The sequence below is a fragment of the Pristis pectinata genome, chromosome 33, assembly GCF_009764475.1.
Source record: "Pristis pectinata isolate sPriPec2 chromosome 33, sPriPec2.1.pri, whole genome shotgun sequence".
Lineage (NCBI taxonomy): Eukaryota > Metazoa > Chordata > Chondrichthyes > Rhinopristiformes > Pristidae > Pristis > Pristis pectinata.
The window spans coordinates 19,869,045-19,890,756 of NC_067437.1; the positions used below are offsets into that span (position 1 = coordinate 19,869,045).

The 21,712-nt window shown below is 47.6% G+C and overlaps 2 non-coding genes across 2 annotated transcripts; one reads left to right on the forward strand and one right to left on the reverse strand.

The window, feature by feature from the left end:
* Nucleotides 1-238: 238 nt before the first annotated feature.
* Nucleotides 239-310, reverse strand: trnah-gug (transfer RNA histidin (anticodon GUG)). The gene has a single exon. It is a non-coding gene; the product is annotated as a tRNA-His (tRNA).
* Nucleotides 311-11,304: 10,994 nt separating this feature from the next.
* trnag-gcc (transfer RNA glycine (anticodon GCC)) lies at nucleotides 11,305-11,375 on the forward strand. Its single transcript has one exon. It is a non-coding gene; the product is annotated as a tRNA-Gly (tRNA).
* The last annotated feature ends 10,337 nt before the right edge of the window (nucleotides 11,376-21,712 follow it).

Sequence of the window (21,712 nt, forward strand, 5' to 3'; positions counted from 1 at the left end):
TCCATGGGCCTGGGCGGCGATCCGTGTTGTTTTATTGATTCTAAATACCCAGAGAGCCAGTTTACATTTTCGTCTCTGCTGATCTGTCGGGAAGATTCAGCTCGAAATGCGGCCGTTGACTTAATGTGCCGACGGGAGAGCTGGTGGTGACAGAGCAAAAATCAACACCCTGGGAGAAGCGGCGGCCGGAAATTCAGCAAAAGGAGAGCGTTGAATGCCAAATGTGTCAACGACGATCTGCCGTGACTCGGATTCGAACCAAGGCTGCTGCGGCCACAACGCAGAGTACTGACCACTCTACCATCACGGCCTGTGCGCTTTCTGCTCTGCTAAACCCTTTGATACCAGTGTGACCCACCCACTGATGCTCCGCGGAGCAACATCGCTCTGCCCGTCCGCGCTTCCACTGTGACAAACACAGAAAAAAAAATCACTGTAAGTTTTCGGCTGATCAGCCGGATCTGCGGCAAGAGAATCATAGTCCGTGTCACGGACCCGAGATCCGTCTACAGAACAGAAAATGTGGACAAGGAAGTTTGTGCAGTGAGTGTGTGGGAGTGGGGTGTCTCTGACCAGGGTAAACCCGGAGTGACCATGCGGAAAAAAACAAACTGCTGGAGGAATTCAGCAGGTCAAGCAGCATCTGTGGAGGTCAAAGAATAGATGACGTTTCGGGTAGAAACCCTACATGTGAAAATTGGCATCAGGGATCGGCTGTAATCAAGGTTATGTCGTCAATGAGTGGTTGTGAGCAGTTTGAGGGTGAGAACATAAACAAAAGACCCCAGACAAAAGAAAGTAGAGTAGGAAATGCAGAGCAGCAAGGCAAGCGCAGTCGGTGAGGCTGTGCATGTGCTCCAGTCCCAGAGGGATAATAAACAAAGTCATGTCACAGATGGATGACCGATACAGACGGAGAAATCAAATTAACAATTCCTGTTCGAGTGAATTGTAAGTCTGGCAGAATTAGGGACCATCAGTTGATGAGGCGTATTGAGAATGCTCAGGAAAATGAATGAGGTCTATCTCAGCTGTAGGGAGCTGGGATGTACATTTGAGAGAGAAGTCTGGAGGGCAAAGAGGGGACATGCCAGAGCTTTGGTGGATAAGGTCAAGATGAAACCTAAGATATTACATGTATATTAAGAGCAAAGGGTAAAAAGGGAGAGACGAAGTCCATTGCTGTCATCTGTATGTGGAGACACAAGGGAGATGGGCGAGGTCCCTCGTCTGTATTTATCGCGGAGAAGATCACGAAAGCTCTATAATTCAGGAAAGAGAATACTGATGTCTGCAATCATATCCACATGATCACAGAGGAGGTACTGAAAGTCTTAAAGCGCATAATGAAGTGTAAATCCCCGGGACCTGACCAGGTGTAACCTAGGATGTTGATGGGGCCCTGGCAAAGAGTTTTGTATCATTGTTGGAACTGTGTAAGCTGCCTAAAGGCGGGAGGTTGGCTGATGTATTTTTACAGAATAAGGGCTGCAAAGAAAAGCCATGGACTGTAGGCCGGTGACGATGGGCAGGTTACTTAAGGTATTCAGAGTGACAGGATCCACCTGCATTTAGAAAGGGAAGGACTCAATAGCGATAGTCAGCACCGCTTTCTGCGCAGGCAAGTGTGACTCAGGGATTTGAATCCGTATTTGAAGAGTTGACCAGAGGTATTTACGAGAGCAGGGCGGTAGACGTTGTCTTCATGGTCTTTCGCAAGACCTTGGACAAAGACCCTGGTGGTAAACTGGTCAGGAAGGATGGGTCACATGGGACCCAGGTGAGACAACCTATTGGATGTTCATTTGGTTTATATATATATATACACACACACACACAGGGGCTGAAAATGTCGGTGGCATAGTTATTACATTTGCGGGTGACATCAATATTTGTGGTAAAATGAAGAAGTTTATCTGAGATCACAACAGGGCCTTGATCAGCTGAGAATGTGGGTCAATGAATGGCAGATGGAATTTGACTCAGACAAGTGTGGAGTGTCGCATTTTCAGATGTCAAACCAGGGTAGGAAGTGCACAGTAAATGGAGGGGCCCTGTCCAGTGTTGTGGAACAGAAAGACCTCTAGACCTCACAGCTAGACAGGCTGGCGTTAACGATGTTTGGCAAGCTTGCTTTCATCAGTCAGGACACTGAGTTCAAGAGGTGGGACGTCGTCTAAGAACAGACAAGACATTCGTGAGACCGCACGTGGAGAATTTTGCACATATCTGGTCGCCACGCTACAGGGAAGATGTCGTTAACATGGAAAGTGTGCAGAAAATGTTCACAAGGGTGTTGACGTGACTGGACAGCTTCCCGTATAAGGAGAGACTGGATTGGCTGGGGCTTTTCCCACTGGAGCAACGGAGGCCGAATGCCGACCTTATAGAGGTTTATAAATCATGAGGAGAATTAACCAGATGGATTCTCACTGGCTTTTTTTCCTGGGTGGAATAGGTTGAAAACGGAGGGCACACGTTAAAGAAGGGGCTTTACAGTTGTGTTAGGAACATGAAAAAACTATTCTCTGAAATGAAATATTACCAAATCATAAATTTAAGGAAACTGCAGATATCCCACCGAGGTGTTGTCTTGTAAATTTCCTATTCCTTCAGACTCCACCTCACGGGAAATGTCCAAACCTTCAATTAGAAATTAATTAGTTAATTCTAATTAATTTTAACCCATCAATTAGAAAGCGATGTAAAGTTCTCGATACCTCGTGCTGTTAATTGGCAGGGAAAGCGCAGAATGCGGAACGGAATTAAGTGTCTTGATTTGTGTCCCTGTGCTCTTACATTGTCCGTCGATGGGCATTGGTGTCAGCATCTCTGTGGCGCAATCGGCCAGCGCGTTCCGCTGTTAACCGAAAGTTTGGTGGTTCGAGCCCACCCAGGGACGGTGAGCTCAGGTTTCCTTCCGGACATTCAACACCTTTCTGTGTGCTGAAACAGCAAATCACCATTTCGTCGGAGGTGAGAACTTTAAATGGTGTCGACTGTGGTGACTGAAAAGACATTGCACGAATTTTGAAACGCAAGTTCCATGCAATCAAAAGATTGTTGTTTCCTGACGCCGAAAGGAAACCAGGGGATGTAATATTGTTCTGTTAGTCAAAGACAGCGGCTTCCAAGTGTCGATGACCACTGATAGTTCTGAAACTTTAATTTCCTCTATTTACACATGTCACATTTCCCTTTTCACTTTTATTTCAGCATAAATCCACAAATGATCAGGAGTATGTCTACTAAAAATTATTTTCAAAACTTTCTACATTAGCAAAAACATTGTAATGGGAATTGGTCAAGAATTGTGATTTCAGTCATTGTTGTACTGATGATGCTGGTTCATTGTTCAATGTGTCCTGACCGTTTTTCCGAAATATTCTCCCAGAGACTGCGAGGCTGACAAAACAAAATGCGATGCAGGGACATCATTCTCCCCGATTGGGTTTAGAGCCAGACAGTCATGGAGTCAAGGTAATGGAGCACGGAAACAGGTCTTTCGGCCCATTGAGTCCGCAAAAACATTTATCACCCATCCACATCAATCTTAATTTACTCTTACCACATTCCTGTCCATTATCCCCTGGTTTTATCGCTCACCTGCACACCTGTGACATTTTACGGCGGCTAATTAAGCTCTCAACTCATACGTCTTTGGGACATGTGAGGAAACCGGGGATCCTGCAGGAAACCCACAGAGGCACAGTCCGAACTGTACACTCCACCCGGGTAGTACGGGATCACGATTGAACCTGGTCTTATGACTGGAATTGGTGGCGCAATAAAGAACGCGCTAGACTTCTAACGTGTAATTTACCTGAAACTGAGCCGCTTTACTTGTCATGAAAAGCTGTCTTGCAAGTGAATGGCGCGGCGATTTAAAGGATGGCTCAGGGGTTATTCTTTCTACCCCGGGCTTGAGAAGCATTTCCTCGACCACCATGCTCACAATCCAACTGCGTTCAGTTATTTTCTCTCCCTGAGAACACACTTTATTCCACTTTTCTTCCACACGCTTTTCTTCTGTATTTTCCTCTTTTCTGAACAAACTTTATGCAGCCATGGCCAAGTCAATTAATTTTCTGCTTCCTCCGAGGTCTTTACATTTCAATCACTGCACAATGGTCTCCTCTCTCCATCAATTATCACGGAATGTCAGTCGCCGTTCGACGCTTCATGAGATTTTTCGTCTATTTCCGTCTGTCAATTGATGAATGTTGCACCAGGATGCCTGTTTCAGGGAAAGGATTGAGAATCTTCACCTATTCAGGGATGTTAACCCGGGCTTCATCAGGGAAAGTGAAATCACTGTAACTCAGAGACCGGGGAACATAAGCAGTGACACATTGTGGATTCTCTTCTGAATTGTTGTTTAATCCTTGCGTAATTTGAAAGGATATCCGAAGTATGCCGTCAGTGTGCAGGAGGCGGCAGTGTGCTTACGGTAACGTCACACTGACAACTGGTCACTGCCTCCTCCCCGAAATTCTACTGCTTCGGGAGAAGGTTTTCACCACGACACCTGTAGGGGAGGTCAAACGTACCCAGGTATCTCTGACCCGACGGTAAAATCCTTCATCAGAAATTCGTGCTGCCCAATTGTTTGCAAAAAGTCATTTGAGGAATCCGGTGCTGCAATTGGATGGGAACTGGAGGACTGGATTTGCCGCTTCTTCAGTGACAAAAATAAAGAGAGCGAACGAGAGTTTACCTTTAACAATTTGCGATTTGCTCGTCAGTAACGTTATCTCTATGCACCACAGCGGGTGACTGTGGCGCAATGGATAGCGTGTTGGATTTCTACTGCTGAGTTATCAAGTAATTCAAATATTATGGGTTCCAGTCCCACCAAAGTCGGTATTTTTTCCGCACTCGTTACAATGATAAAAAAGATCCGGTTTCGACTGGGTGATGACGTCACCGATGGTGCGTAAAATCTTGAAATCCAGGACTTTTGTTTGAAATAATCGAGTCGTTCACTCAACACGGACTGAGAATCCAGCTGCGGGCGGAAGGTAGGCAGTGGTGAGGGGGAAAGGGCAGGTGTAATGATCTGAGCAGCTGAGAGTGAAAGCCCGGAGAGGCAAACGCTGTTTGCTGAGAAGGCAACAGCGAATAACCGGTACTGAATCATGAAGTCTTCATAAAATGCGCTTAGGCGAATATTGGACCTTTCTTCACAAATCAGTTGGCGGAGTTTGGAACCGTTATGAATATCCGAGAGATGGTTGATCAGAGATTTTCTGGAGTCGTGGCCAATGTCAGTGATTTCATTGGCAATGTTGGGCTGAGGAAGCTGGGATTGCTTCATCTGGATGAAGAACTTTGAGGTGACACTTTATGGACCTCTTGGTGTACAAGTCCAAAGGTGACTGAACGTGACAACACAGGTAGCTAGGGTGGTGACGTCACTCTTTGCATCCGCAAGAAATGTGTGAGCTTAACCCTGCAGACCCATGTCGAAACCGAGAATATTCATGAAAATTAGAGTCCCTGCACTGACGTCTGGAAAACCCCGTGGTCTGCCACCCTGCATGACGTGACAACCGTTTACCACTGCTCTCTCCAATCTGTTTTGAAAAGGTATTGGATGGGCTGGAAAAAGGGTAAACGCATCAAGCCTCAATCACAGAATCTCAGATAGCGAGTTTCAAAGCACACACGGAGGGCACGAAACTACCAAGATTAACAAGCTCAGCCGATAAGCGCAATTGTGTAATGAATGAAAATGAAATTTTAGTTGTGTGGAAGTGTGGCCGGGCGGTCGAAGGCGCTGGATTAAGGCTCTAGTCTCCACGGAGGTGTGGATTCGAATCCCACCACTGCCATTGAGTGAAATCCTTCGCTTCCACGAGCGTTTTCAGTTGCACTATTAAAATTACATTGGGAAATGCTTTGCCGAACAATATCTAACAATCACAAATCACAGCGGCGTTGATCCTGCATTGATGCTATGGTCAAAAATATCACTGCAGGGTCACAGAACGGCCCTGAGTTAGCGTGGAGGTTCTGATCGTGAACTGATTGCGGCCCACGTTTATACGAAGCAAATGGGTGTAAAAGTTTTTAATATCCGTGTGAATTCCAACTCATATCTGTAACTCAGCCTGTCTAGTATCTTGAAATAAAAAGCAAAATAGCCGGCGTTCGAGGAGAAAATACCTGTGCAACACGGTGTGAACCAGTTTTTCAACAGGAGCAAGCTAAGGTCACAAAGCAGGAGACACCCGCATTATGCAAACAATTATCACCCTAAACAGAAACAAACAGTAGAACACAAGAAAACGGAAAACAAAGTAATCGGAAATGTTATATATTTGAACAGATCGCCCATGTTTCTTGCTCCGCAGACACTGCAAGACCGGTAGTGTTTCTGGAAAGTTTTTATTTGTCCTGCTCTTTTGTGCGGCATTTAGTTTTATGATTGCAGGTGCCTGATTGGCTGTGCTTGCATGGAACCCCCTTTCATCACACGGCAATTCACCTCATAAATGAAAGGCTCCGCTGGACTTGAAACCAGGACTTCCTGTTTACGAGTTAGGCGTTTTGAGTAGTTAAGCCACGGAGCCCACGCGCCGTCCGACAGCCGTAGCAATGAGATGCAACTTGCATTACCTGCTCTTGTTCATCTGCTGGCCAGGGAATTGCTTCGGATTCTGCTCATTTTTTCAGATTCAGGGTCCACCCACTTCCGACCATTGCGTCACCGGATCCAGGAATGGATTCTACGCAGTGCCAATTCGGCCTGATTTACTGAACACTACCTCGCCTCCACTCGCACCTCCCCCAATTCCTCCTCACCACCTCATCACTACACTCAGCCCTTTATGTGTGATCTCACCACAACTTCCGAATAAGTCCTCATGTCAAATAAAATGAATAAACTAATGATTTACCAGTATTTATCAACCGTCTTAAATGGGAAGGACTTTGAAACCAATTGTTCATTTTTCTGTTGAACGAGACAAAAACAAAGGGTACTGGGACGCAACCGTCATGAATTTGCTTACAGCGAGGGAGGTGGCTGATCGTTCCTATTTGTTCACCTTCGGCAACATATTTCTCCGCGAATGACGTTGGCAAAGACCCAGTATTCTGAATTCTGGCTCTCAATCAGATTTGGATATAAATCCGTGGGTATCTGCACCGTTACGAGGACGGGAGAGACGACTCCCTGCGTTCTTCAATACCATCCTGTACGTACTAGGCTTGGACACCGACATTTCTGCCTCGTCTGGCTCTTTCAATGAAGTGAAATCGTGTGACGTTCCCAACGACCAACGACCCGCTCTGCTTGCTGAATGTGACAAGTACAAGCTGTCGCCGCCACTCACATCCCATTGGCCATTTTTTCGTGGAACAGGGTTTCAATTCCGCCGAACTTTTTCTGATGGACAATATTCCCAAGTTGTGTGTAAATTATTCCACATTAACTGCACCGGTCTCTCCTTATAAAGAGAAAACATTTCAGTGTGCGAATTTTGTTGCCAGAATCTGTTTCTCCAAAACTGTCTGGTCATCGTCAGCAGCAATGAACTGCATTCAGGTTGTTGTTTTTTCCTCTGTGCGAGAAGCGAGAGACGGAAATGAGAAGATATTTAAAACCGATACAACTTGCATTTCTCGATGTTCTTGGTATTTGTAACAGGGTTATGCAATAATAATAATTCTGTTTCAAAGTTTGATCTTCTCGTATTTTCTTTTCTATGTTCCATCTTCTCTGAAGTGACTTCACTTTACTTCACTACACTGCTGCTCCAGGCTGTGAGGAGAGTGCGTTTTCAAGCCGTTACCATTCACCTAAACCACAGCTGCCCAAAGATATTGCTGTAAATGAACATGCAATGCGATTATAGTTTGAACATCTGATCGACCTTTCATTCCCAGCGGCGGCCGGACGAAGGACAGGACCAGTTCAGTATCGAGAACCCGGCATGAAACACAATCGCCTTCATCATGATTTCGCTGTCTCTGAGTTTCCCGCCACTGCTCCTTCCAACTCTTCCACTCCTCGTCCCCCATCTCCGTTCCTCTCCCACAGACACTTCAGTAGACGTCATTGTTGTTAATTTCTCTCTGTTACTGTTTCCTTTTCGGCTGTGAGATTTACACCTCCCTCCTTCCGTCTCTCACATACAGAAAAGAACGCTCGAGACCACAGGCAGTCTGTGAAATATGTGGTGCAGTTCGCACCCGACGCCTTGATTCAGCTGGAGGCACTTATTTAGCGACAGGATTATCTCCGGGTGTTGAGATCAGCGGGAATGGTCCGATGGATTCAATCCTTTATTGTGGCAGAGAACTTTTTTTTCAGATATTTCAGCCGCCAGTTTCGTGTTGTAGAAGTAGACAACCATCTGGCAGTATCCGTTGCTCATTAGGATGTTCAGATTTGCTGCTGCAGTCTTCAGGAACTGCCCTAAAGTGCTTCTGTTGTGCAGTGGTTATCACGTTCGCCTCCCACGGGAGAGGTCGCTCGTTTGAAACCAGGCGGAAACGTTCTGAAGGAATATTCTGAAAAACATTGACTCTACAACGTGGACATGTTCCTATACATCACTCTTCATTTCCCTTAATTCCTTCGCTCCCTACCTCTACGCACTCACCAGATGTCCCTTAACCTGCTGACAGGCCGTCCCAATCAAACTTTGCAAAGTGGAATTTCAATTTGTCGGTCCGTCCGATCTTTTTCCACAACCGTTTTAAACTTAAGGGAGCTATGTTCATTTTCGCCAGGCGCTTCACACAGTTCTTCAGTCACTTGTTCAGTTTCATTTCACAGCAGGTTGTCGACTGTTGCCACATCTCACATGTTGATTGGTCAAACCTCCTGGGCACGGTTGATAAAGTTCGCTGCATGCAAGCTGTTTGTACTGTGGCAATCACAGTCAATATGAGGGAAGTTTTAATCAGCTACTATTATAACCCTATTTCCCTTACAACTATCTGGGATCTCCCGTCATATTTATTCCGCTAATTCCCACCAACTGTTGAGGGTCCAAGAATTCAATATCATCAAAGTGATCATGCTTGTCTTATGACTCAGATCCACGCACGCAGACTCACTGGGCTATCCCCTAAGAATATCTTCTCTAAGTACAGCTGTGATGTTAATTGTCATCTGAAAATGAATTTCCCTTCTCTTACATCCTCCTCTGTCGTGCCTGGAGCATCTCTCACTTGGAACATAGAACTGCCAGAGGTGACCCACCCTCAGCCATGTTTCTGTTATGGTTATAATATCCCAGTACCATGTGGCAATCCATGCCCTGAGTTCATCTGCTTTAACGTCTGGTTTGCTACATTGAATTAAATGCAGTTTCGTCGTCCCGAGCTTCCAGTCTGCCTGTCACCTCTGTCCCACAACAGATCCCTATGTTCCAAGCACTTGAACCCTTCTCTCCTGCACTGGCACGTCTGCCAGGAACGCATCTGCCCTGACCTCCTGGTCCTGCTTTCAACAAGATTCTGGAGCAACTCAGCAGGCCAGGCATAATTCGAGCAGGAAAACAGACTGTCAACGATTCGGGTCAAGACACTTCCTCAGGACTGTTCTGAAGAAGTATCCTGAAGAAAGCTCCTGATCAATTAGCAGGACCTGCTAGAGAAGACTGGGAACCGCGACTTTGAATGAATCTCCATCTGACAAATGAGATTCATCGTAAAAGTGAAATACGGAGAGTTCAATACCAACCTATTGCTGCACAACCGAAATGTAAGGAAGTATTGAACCTGGGATATCAAGGAAGAGTGAGAGTTTCATAAAAAAGTAGAGGCACTTGGCCGGTTTGAGGAACGGAAAACAGATGAGGCATTTCTGGCATATGGCATCTATACAGGCGGGAAGTGGTGAATAAGTAAAAACAGGACAGCCAAGTGGTTTTTCGAAATATCCCTGGCAGACAACATTTAAGAAAATCCCAGGACAGTTTATTTGTACATTCTAGCAATATGGTAACCAGGCAAAGGTTCAGTCCCACCAAGTACCGAATGGGAAGTCTGTGCCTGTGTATCGTAGGCTGCTTTGGGAGACAACGGATGAGATTGCTGGGGCCACGAGAGAAATGTATTGTTTAATCCTCGCTGTCCACAGGTGCGGTGTTTGATGACTGGAGTTCAGGAAATGTTCTGCCTCCATGGAAGAAGGACAGGCAGTGACATGCCAGGCTTGCCCCGCAGTTACAGATTAAGTTTTGTCACAGGGAAATTATTGAGGAAGAAAACTGAGGAATACCAATAATCTGCACTTCGATCGTGAAGTGTTGTTCAAGCAAAGTCAGCATGGATTCGCTTGTGGGAGATCCTGTCTGGCGGAAGTCGTTCAGATTCTTGAAGAAGTAATGAACTGGATTGAGGAGGGAAACGTGATGACAGGATGCTGGCCCTCAATTCCGAAGCATAGAATATAAGAGCATGGAACTCATTGTACAAGAGGTGACACGAAATATCCTTACAGATTAAAGAAAACTATGGGTCAGTTTGTATTTATACTTCCTTATACGATTAAATGGACTCTTGACCGGAAAATGGATCTCGTTTGACACTGCACTTTGTTCCCTACCTGCACTGCACTTTCTCTGTCATTGTCGCAGTTTATTCTTCACTCTGTCACTGTTCTGCCTTGCACTACAATAATGCACTGTTGTAATGAATTCTGATGGGTGAACGGGATGTAAGACAAGTTTTTCACTGTGCTTCGGTACATGTGACAATAATACACCAATTACCAATTCCAGCAATATGTTGTTCAGGAAAGGAGTCGGGCACACCTACAAAGAGCTGATGGAACACAGCAGGTCATGGAGGGAAATGGGCAGATGGCGTTTCGGATCGAGATCCTTCATCTGGACTGGGAAGATTAGAGCCCATCAAGGACTGAAGTGGAAATAAATGCATTGATCCGAAGAAGTGCGAATGTATTCCCAGGACACTGTGGGAGGCAGGCGACGAACTTGCTGGTGTCACGACAGAAAGTTTGTTTCTAAATCTTCGCCGGCAACTGCTGAGGTGCCAGGTATCTGTAGTTCAGGAAATGTCAAAGCTTTATTAAAGAGAAGCATGGGAAGGTCAGTCAATTACAGGCCTCTAAGTCTGAAGTTAGTGATAAGGAAGTGATTGAAAACATGCGAGCGGCGGGAATATTCTGCACTGAGGTAGTCAAGGGGTCTTCAGGAAAAGTCAGCAATGATTTGCGGATGAATTCTTCCCTGGCATCGATTCACAATACTGAAGAAATCGAAAATAGTTTGTTGTCTGCAGTGTTGTTCATGGGGACGACGTGGACTCCAACTATCACTTGCATTGGTGGTTCAGTAGTAGAATTCTCGCCTGCCACGCGGGAGGCCCAGGTTCGATTCCCGGCCAATGAAATCTCACCTTTTAATTCGAGAGTTTGGTCGCGGCACACATCAACTACAGCCGCCGATGCAACCTCGACTCATTGCCAATTGCCTAATGCAGGAACAGGTCCACGGCCGACATCATCTCCCTGACTCTACACTTATCTACGAGCATCTGAATAATGCACCTGCGCCAGGCGGCTATTAATTGACTGCTGCTCCGCGTTCAATACTGCAATTCCAAGGAAAGTCATCTCCAAACGCCTGGAACTGGGAATCAACAAGTTCCAATGCAAATGGATCCCTTAGTTCCTGACTAACAGGCCGAAATCAGTAAGGATAGAGAGAAACCTCCGCCTCGATTATCCTCAACACCGGTTCACCACAAGGTTGCGTCCTCAGACCGCTACTCTACGCCCGATGCTCATGCGACTGCGTGGCGATAATCTGATCTAACTTCACCAACAAGTGGGCCGAATCTCAAATAACGATTAATTAGAGTACAGGAAGCATAGAGAACTTAGTGTCATGGCGTCATGACAACAACCTTTCCCTCAATGTCAACAAAACAAAATAGCTGTTCATTGACTTCAGCGAGGGAAGTTGTGCCCACACCACTTTTTACATAAACGGTGCTGAGGACCAGAGGGTTGAGAGCTTCCATGACCTCGCATTCAACCTCACCAATGGACTGTCCTGTCCTGGTCCAACCAGGTAGATCCGAAGGCCAGGAAAGCGCACCAGCGCCTCTACTTTCTCAGGAGGCTAAATGAATTTGGTATGTCCCCTCAGACCCTCACCATTTTTTATTGATGCACCATAAAAAGCATCCTGTCCTGATGCATCACGACTTACTGTGGCAACTTAGCTACCCGTGACCACAAAAAAAAAACTGCAGAGAGTTGTGGATACAACTCAGCACATCACGAGAGTAGCCAGCCCTCCACTCTCTCTGCCTACACTTCTCGCTGCCTCGGTAAAGCAGCCAACCCCGGTCCGTGTGTGAAATCGGTTCGCCCATTCGCCTCCTTGAATGTGCACCAAACATTGCCCCGGCTCTCGAACCGTTCGGAAATGGAAAGAACATATTAACCCTGTCGAAACCGATCCTGATCTTGTTTCACCTGAACGACAACACTTTCACTCAGAACTGACTCCGCACACAGTGCAGAGTTTCTTCACATCTATCTCTTGCACATTGGGGCGCTTTCTTAAAATCCATTCCAGGAGGTGGCTTCGTAGGCTGAGCCAGCCTTAGTTTACCCATTCCTAATTGCCCCAAGAAGGCGCTGGTGAGCTGCACTGCCGCAGGACGGCGCTCTGCGAGCGCTACCTCTGCCGGCTTCAGCATTGCCCGTGCCACAAGTGGACTCACTTACCTTGACACAACTGTTCCCAAATGGATGGAAGCTTTTCCGCCTGCTGCGACCACGCCAGCTCAAACAACGAACAATCTGGACGCTTCTTCACAAGCATGCGTGCTCCCTTTTAAGTAACTATCTAGCTCTTGCCACTGACTGACTAAATTTGCCCAACCTCCAGCAGACCCATTATGGACCATTTTGCTTTAAAAGAAAGTTGTCTTTCGGCTCCCTTGTGCCGCTGCTCCTTGATCTTTCCAAAGGATGAGTTTCAATTCCATTTATGAAGTTTCATTATTTAAATAAGGACTAAAGTTCTCTCAAAGCCTCCCCGTTCAAAAGGGAAAAAAGAAATCACTCCATCTTCCAAGCCATGCACACCGGAGAATAAAAGTAGTAACAGCCGGGAATATGAAAGTGAGACAGCAGTTCAAAGCCGCTCGGGGTCCTCGAACTGAAATATTCACCCAGTGTCTCCTTCTATATATGCTGCGCGGCCTACTCATTGCTCCCAGATTTTCGCCATCGTTCAACATGACTGATCACGTTGCAGAAGACGCTGGCGAGCAGAGCCTCATGGGGCCGAGCATTTGCCCACAGCAGTGTGCGGCGACGATAAAGAGCAGGAGGCGTGCATGTCGGGCTCCCTGCACTCGGCGGCGATAAAAACTACGGTCTAGTCAGTCGAACAGAATCACCTACAGATAATCTGAAGAACGGTCCGACAAGCCAGTTCAAAGAGCTAACAAGTGAAGCGATCAATGTATAAATAAAACAAACAACGTGAGGGCATTGTTAAATCTTCTACAAACTCAATCTGTTCTGTTCAGGGATGAGAGACAAATCAGAGCCTTGGAGTCTTAAAGCACAATTTGAGGCAGACTGGGCCGGGGTGTTGATGACGTCAGCAGGAAGACGCTGCATCTATTCCAAACCCTGAGTAACCCAATTAACCAAGAGAAATAAGAGCGAACTGGAAGTGAAAAATCCATTGAAAAGCGGGCCTCGGGGACAACAGCGGGGACAAAAGATCTGTCATCGGAGCCCGCCCTGACATTCGCTTCCCGTTTCCACAAAGCCACAAGGCGGACGAACAGGGCCACAAAGAGAAGCGCTGACCCGGCCGCCACTCCAGATGGAGAATCAGCCGCAGCATCTGTAGAGAGAAGACATTGTCAAAACAAAGTAAAATAAACAACTGGAAGAACGCAGCGGATCAAGGCCCTGGATCAGGACGCATCGCAGAGGTACGAGGGCCAGAATGGAAGTGAAAGATGGTCCCCGGATGGAAGCGAGGGAGGAGGTGCAAGGACAAGATTCCACCTCCTACGTTTTCAGGGGTGGAGGGATACGCGGAATATTCCCTGCGGGAGGGTTGAAAGATGCAGCTATTCGGGGATCCCGTTCCATTGGCAGAAATGGCGAACCTTGAAATTCCAGATGCGGGGTCATACCGGACTCAGGGAACGCTATTCTCGGGAGGAGCTTGAGAGCACTTGGGGGAAAGGGAGGGTTCCATCGACAAGGATGAGGGAACCTACGTTTCGTGAAGTAGGGCATTTCAGAATCCCCAGAATGGAACACATTACCTTGAGAGCAGATGCGAAGGAGAAAACAGAGGTTGTTTAGCAGCCGGAAAGGACGACGGGAAGTGTAATCAAAGTTGTGGGAGTCCGTCGTTTCAGAGGATATCAGTAACTAATTTGTTACCCGAGATGGCGACAAAAACAGTAGGAAGAGAAACGTCAGAAGTAGTCCAGGTGAATTTGAGGGCAGGGTGGAAATTGGGAAATGTCAGGGAATTCACAAAGGACGCACGAGTGCAAGAAGCAACACCAATGAATTGGTCAGTGAATCCAGGAGAAAAAAGATTTGGGATGGGAGCCATGGTAGGTTTGTAACAGGGACTGTTCCATGCAACCAGTGGAATGGCAGAAGTCGCTGCGAGTCCCCATGGCGACCCTTCTGGTTTGTCGAAAAGAGGAATCGGAGGAGTGGACCTGAAAGTTCTGCCAGGTGCATGAGTGTTGGCGGAAGGGAACAGGTTGGATCTTTCTTACAGAAAGCAGGGAAGGCTTCAAGAGGCTAGAGCAGTTCTGGGAACACGCCAGTTGCAGCCACCTGCTTCACCTTCCTCCCGCTGCTGCAGTCCAGCAGACAAGTGCTCCTTGTTTTCCGGCAGCATAATGGACCCAGTAGCCATCATCAATGTCCCAGGCCGCTCCTCCGCGCGGTTTCTGTCATGGTTGGTTGGACCACGTTCATTCTGGCAGGAGTCGGATTCTTCCAGCGCGACTGCAGTACAGATTGTCGACGAGCAATGCCCACCTGGGAGCAGTTCCCATCAGACTACATGCTATCAGCAATTTTCCCACCACCAATATATGCGGGGCCGGGCGTGGGAGGGAGGAGGTGTCACCACTAAACAAACCACCAGCCACAAACCGGCCGGAGGTTGGGAGAATCCTGCTGGAACGCCTCGCATGCCAGTAAAGTCCTCCCAGCTTCTACCAGGCCAAGTGATGACTTCGCTTTCTCGGGTGATGTCCTTTAAACAGAGCCACATCTGAGGCAAGATACTCCGCGTCGCTGGCACCCGCTGCAAACACTCTCCCACCGATAACAATACGCTGTCTGCAGTATCAGCAACAGTAAATGCTTACTCGGGGTGCTCTCGACAGCACCTCAGAACCTCTCTCACTGAAGACCAGAACTTGTGACCCACTTGGTCATTATCCCGTCTTGGAAGAATCGCTATTCCTCCGTCACTTGGTTTGAAATCTTTACTGGCCCTCAACAGCGGCCGAAACACAGACACTAAGCGAGGTGGAGCGGTTCACCACGTTGGACTGCAAATCGGGACGAGGAATAAACGCGAATTATTCAGCCACCGCCACCCGCTGAAGCTCCGATTCCGGGTACTTACTGAGGCTGCAGTGAGCCTTTCAGTTCTCTCAGGCGGAGAGAGACCAAACCTCAGCTCTGCAGTGGAAGTCAACCTGGAAAAGGAGAGAGAGTGATGGGCAGTGTACAGGCTCCATGAGGGAGCCCAGCATGGGCCACCCCTTTCACCGACACTCGGGAAGGCAGAACAATGTGCGCCGGTGACATACCGCAGGAAACTCACCTCCGCGCTCAGAAGCCGGGCCAACACCTGGTCCCAGAAAACGAAAGAGCTGACTGCAAACCGCTCATGGTGCGTTGAGAAGCGCTGATGGGAAGTGGAGCCCACCGGAACCAGGCGGGTTTTGTTATTGTCACCAGCAAACGGCCACCTCGAACACAAAGACAGCGGGTCAATGCGGAAAGACACCGAGCGGAGCGTCACAGCGGCTCCCTTCCCGCCCACTCCCCACCATCCCAGCCACTCACTTGTCCACCAGAAGGTCCAAGCGGAGCCCCGAATACGGCTCGGGTCCGGGGGTCGCCCAACACTCATTGAGCACCAGCACAAGGGACAGGCCGTTGCGGTCGGGTAGTCAGCGGCCACGTTCCAGTTCTGGTAGCCTCCATCTGCAGGGACAAAGATGAAAGACGGTCACTATTTACAGGGACCCTACAGTTGGACACTAGGAACGAGCGACCACTCAATTCCTCTCGCTGTTCTCAGCTCGAGAAGCAGGAGACCGGCCTCAGTCGCAGGTAGTGGCGGAGCAACGGTGTTAACATGGGGCATCACCTGCAGCTCGGACTTCTGGCTTCCATTGTAACTGCACTGCACATGGAGCCTGCAAGAGAACGGGCACGGCTGCACAATCCTGCTCCTCACCTCCGCTCACCCATCAAAGTGCTCCCACACTCACCTGAAGGGACTGTCCCGGCTCACAGATCCCAAGGCTCCATCCAAGATCTCGAACTGCCCCAACACGTCTGTTTCATACACCACATTCTCCCCGTCCATCTGCAGGAGACGGCAGACAAACAGCATCCGGCTGAGCACCCATAATGTACCCCCGGCCCAGAACTTATCCGCTGAGTGGGGCCACACTCGGTGAGCGCGAACTGGAAGATAACAGTGTCTAAAGAGACCGCGATGGGATGGCACTTGGCTCCGGACCCATCCTTCACATGCACCGTGCTCAGGTTTAAAGGAGGCAGCGTCATATCCTTGGAGATAGCGATCAGGACCCGACCATCCTTGGTGCACACTGCGAGAGGGGAAAAAGAAGGCGGTGAGTTGCTGAACAGGAGGAATCGGAGTCCGGAACCGTAGCAGCACAAACTTCGCCTCTGTTTATGTTTGCAGCCACTGACTCACGAAATACGGTTGACCAGATCCCTCTCCCCGCACGGGATCTGACGAAGACCCTCCGACCCCATGGATTTGGAGTCGTCAGAGACCTATGGCGGCGACAGCCGGACCCTGTACCCAGTCCACCGCGCTCCAACCATCTCAACCACAGGGCGGAATCCAAACAGCGGGAAAGTTCCGGCACATAACAGGAAAAACTCCAAATTCTTCCCCTCACTGGAGAAGGCGATGACCAAATCCACCATATCCCAGTCGGATGGGATCCGGAACCAGCAGGTTCCATTGCAGGAGAGGATCAGAAACTAGAAGAAAGCAGACTCTGACCCGGGAATACTGCTGCCGGGTCGGATGGAGTTGGCCATCGCCAGAAAATAGGCGGGCCGGTATTATACAAACCGGGCAGAATGTCCAGGGAATAGAAACATAGCAGAACATCCACACTCCCCTCATTAAAGCAGCAGCCTCTCAACACACACTCGCTGATCGATATTCCCGCAAGCTTTTCGGAATTGGGGAGACAGCCTTCATTTATCAGCGGAGAGTAAAAGAGACGGTGGTTGCTCTAAACAGATCACAACAAAGACCAAACACCAAGCCCACAACCCATCCATCACAACAAGCTAAGCCGCTCGGGTGAGTGAGGCTGTGGAGCCGACTCGCCCGATTTCTGCCAGCTCTGGTTGACTCGCAATCAATGAATGTCCCAATCAGCCGTTGGCCCGAGTTCGCCGCCCATGGCCTGGTGCATTCCCGCGGGACCTTCGGGGATGGGCCTGGTTTCAAACAACCAAGCAAATCCCCTCTGTCTTCAGTGAGCGATCCGGAAATTCCCCTCTTAAAGGTACGGCACATGTACTATTCAACTCATTATTTGAAGGGTTATTATCGTCAGACCCTAATGATTTTACCCTTCAGTTCACCGGGTCCATGTGACCACCAAGTAGCCATGTACAGTAATCCCAATCATCCACACTTAGTCCATAGCCTTCGATGCACCGGGAATTCTGGTGCTCGTCTTGATCCTTCTTTAATGTTGTGAGAGCACCTGGTCTCCCCATCTCCTCAGGCAGTGCGGTCCAAATTCCAGGCACATTCCCGATGAGACTGCTCATCCTGAGATCCACTCTAAACTTCCTACCCCTTGATATCAGCTGGAGGACAATTTCCGACTGAATAATCCCAATCTTTCTTCATAACCCAATCGCTCCAGCCCATGTAACACACATTTGCAACGCCTCCCGTGCCATCTCTTCCTTGGAATAACGTGGCGACCAGAACTGAAGATTGTGGCCTGAACAATATTTCGTAGCGTTGCACCACAATCTGCCTGCTTTTAAGCTCAGTACAGTGGCCAATGAACTCTTGTGTCCTCTCGACATCACCTATCAGTGCTGTCGCATTCACCGACGTTTGGACCTGCGCCAAAGTCCTCTTTGCCCACTTCCATCGTAGAGAAGATGCAAAAGCGTGGAAACACGCACCACGAAGGGCAGGTTCCATCCTGCTGTTATAAGACTCTTGAATTGAAGTCTCACAGTCTAAACAATGAACTCCTAAGCTTACAGTCGACTTCCTCGTGGCCCTTGCACCTTACTGACCACCTGCACTGCACTTTCGCTGTAACTGTTACACTATATTCCATATTTTGTACTTTTATTAATTTATACCACCTCGATGTGCGTATGTTTTGAAATATGTCTGGGCGGCTTGCAAATTTTAGTTTTTTTTTCACTGTATCTCTGCACACGTTACAATAATAAACCAATATCAATTATCTGTTGCTCAATCATCTCTAAGGCCCCACTAGTCACTATGTCTGTCCTACCCTTATTTGTTATCTCAAAGTGTCCCATTAAATTCTATCTGTATTTTCTCTGCCCGACTTGCCAACGAAATGGTCTCACCCTTTTGCCTTAGACAAGTTCACATCAAGGGAGGGGGGAAGAGAGAATGCCCGTGGTGGTAGGGGTCCTTGATTATGTTGTCCACACCCGAGCCAGTGGGGAGTGTAAACGGAAATAATGGAATGGAGGATGGTTTTCCTGATGGACTGGACTCCGTTCACAGCTCTCTTACCGTAATAAATCAATGCCTATAACAATATGGGGTTCAGCGTTTGGCCGTGAAATCTTTACACTCTGCAGAACTGACCTGGATCAATGCGCCGACAGTAAGATTGAGAAATATGTTTACGCACACAGGTGAGTAAGCTGTGAATGTGATCAGGACGATACAATATGATGTAAATAGTTGGAGTGCAAACCAGTATGGAAAATGGAGGATAATCAAGGAAAACGTGAGATGCCCATTTTGGGGGAGAACAAGAATGGTATTTTTCGAAATGGTGAGTGGCTGCAAGTTCTGAGAGGCAGAGGGATCTGTGTATCCTGATGCTTGATTCAGAAGACCACATCTGGATTACCATGTTCATTTAGCAGTTACCCACAAGACAGACAAGCGATGGAATTTCTTCCCTCAAAGAATAGAAAGTATATAGAACTCTCATCTTCAAAGGTTGTTGAAAACAGAATCACAGAGCCACGGGGTTATACAAAACAGGAACTGGCCCTGCCGCCCAACGCACCCATCCCCAGTATTCTGTTCATCAACACTAATCCAATTTGCCTGCATTTGGATTGGATCCTTCTACACTTTGCCTGTTGAAGCATCTGCCTAAATGCCTCTTAAATACAGCGTTTGTGTCTTTGAAATTCCCCCATGTCAGGACATAAACTTCTACACCCAGGTAAATTAAGCTGCCAGTTCTACCCTTCACTCAACCACGTTTCTGTTTCTGTGATTCCAATCATAGAAGGATTCCTTGATACCACTCATGGTCTAAGCTCAGCTGAAGTCTATGAGTTACTTCGCATTACAATAAATGCAGTTGAGCTTACCAGGCCACTTTCTAGTTCCCCCTGCCCTGCCTCCAACTCCACCCATCCCCAGGGGAACATCTTTAATGCTTTTGTTTCCATTCCTGGTCAATGTTCTCCTCCAGTTTAAGGCCAGAGAGAGAGAACCAAGCTTCCTAAATTCTATCATTTCCAATTTCCAAATATTTTAATGCAGAAATGAAGTTTAGACAGACTACGCCGATTGTGTGGGAATGGTCCCTGATGAGGGTTTCCATCCCCGAGATGTTGCTGGCAAAGTTTTACCCGGTCATTCTGGGAAATATAAGTGGAATGCTCGGAGGCCAAGGGAGGATGTTGCGTTTATCTGCTGATGGATTCAGCCCTGTGTGTTTGTGTTTGTGTGTGTGTGTGTGTGTGTGTGTGTGTGTGTGTGTGTGTGTGTGTGTGTGTGTGTGTGTGTGTGTGTGTGTCTGTCTGTCTGTCTGTCTGTCTGTCTGTCTGTCTGTGTCTGCCTGTGTGAGAGAGAGACTCAGATACTCTGAACATTGGAAACAGAGATGAGGATATTTCTGGGCATTCAGTGAGTGAAGGGTACGGAGAGAGCTCTGGTAACTTTGAATACTGTTATATATATGAATGACCAGAGTGAAAATGTCGGTGTCCAATCACTTAATTTACAGAAGATATGAAAATAAGTGGAGTCGCAGATCCTGCGAAGAAATTCATCAGATGATGAAGCGCGTCATAGATTGTTTGAAAATTTGCGTGGAGCGGTGGCAACTGGAAATTAATCCCGACAAGTGTAAAGAAGTACACCTTGCGAAGTCACATAATGGCATGATGCAAACAGTAGATGGCAAGGATATGTGGAGGGTTGATGACGGAGAGAACGTAGGTTCACGTCCATCGCAGACCGAAAGTGGCGTCACCGATGGATGGGGTAGTGAAGGAGACATTTGTTAAACTTGTTCTCATTGCGTGCCCAATCACCCGCTGACTGAAAATGTTCATCCTCAGAACAGCTGTAACCCTGTTACTCTTCACTTTTAACCGCGGTCTCAGACACATCTGCCCTGAGAAAGTTTCTTTCTCTCCGCCCTGCATGTACCTCTCATAACTTATAACCTCACGAACGTTGCATATATGTGCTGCTTGGCGTCTCCGGAATTCTATTTTGTTCCCTACACTATGAAAGTAGGCATCTTGTCTGCCTTTTTCACCATCCCATCTCTCTGCACTTCCACATTCAGGGATCACTGTCCCAAATTAAATGTACATCTGCCGTGTTTCCCCTTCCTGAATACAGGTAAATGTATCAAATGAAGATCTTGTCATGTCCTCTGACTGCACGTTTGCCCCTTTGGATCCTCCATTTTTTTCCTGGTGAATCTCCTCCTTTGAACATTCCTGTGATTACCTTGGCATTTTCCCGAATTCCGTCTGCCAGTGATATATCGTGGTCACTCTTTGTACCTCCTGTTTCTTCTTTAAACAAACCCTGCAGCCCCTTCACCCTGCATAACCCCGAAGTCTCCCTGTCCATTATCAGTGTTCTAGAGCTACACGTGCGTCATTTTGAACAACAATCTTCCTATATCCCTTGAGATGCAGGGTCCCCTGTGTTAGGCATTCAGTAGTTATCGAATTATGTGAATATAGTTGACATGAATTCAAACGACAACCAGTGTTCCGTTCTTAATGTAAATTGCAAGCACAATCAGTTGAAGTTAAATGGACAGCGGTATGAACGGTGCTGTCTGTAGAGCATCGGCTGCTGGCCCGCAGCAGAGCGCTGGCTGCACAAGAGATATGATTTGAAAAGTGAAACGACCATGAGTCGTATGCATCAGCTACACATATGACAATGGGGGCATGTTAATTGGCGACATCAAACTA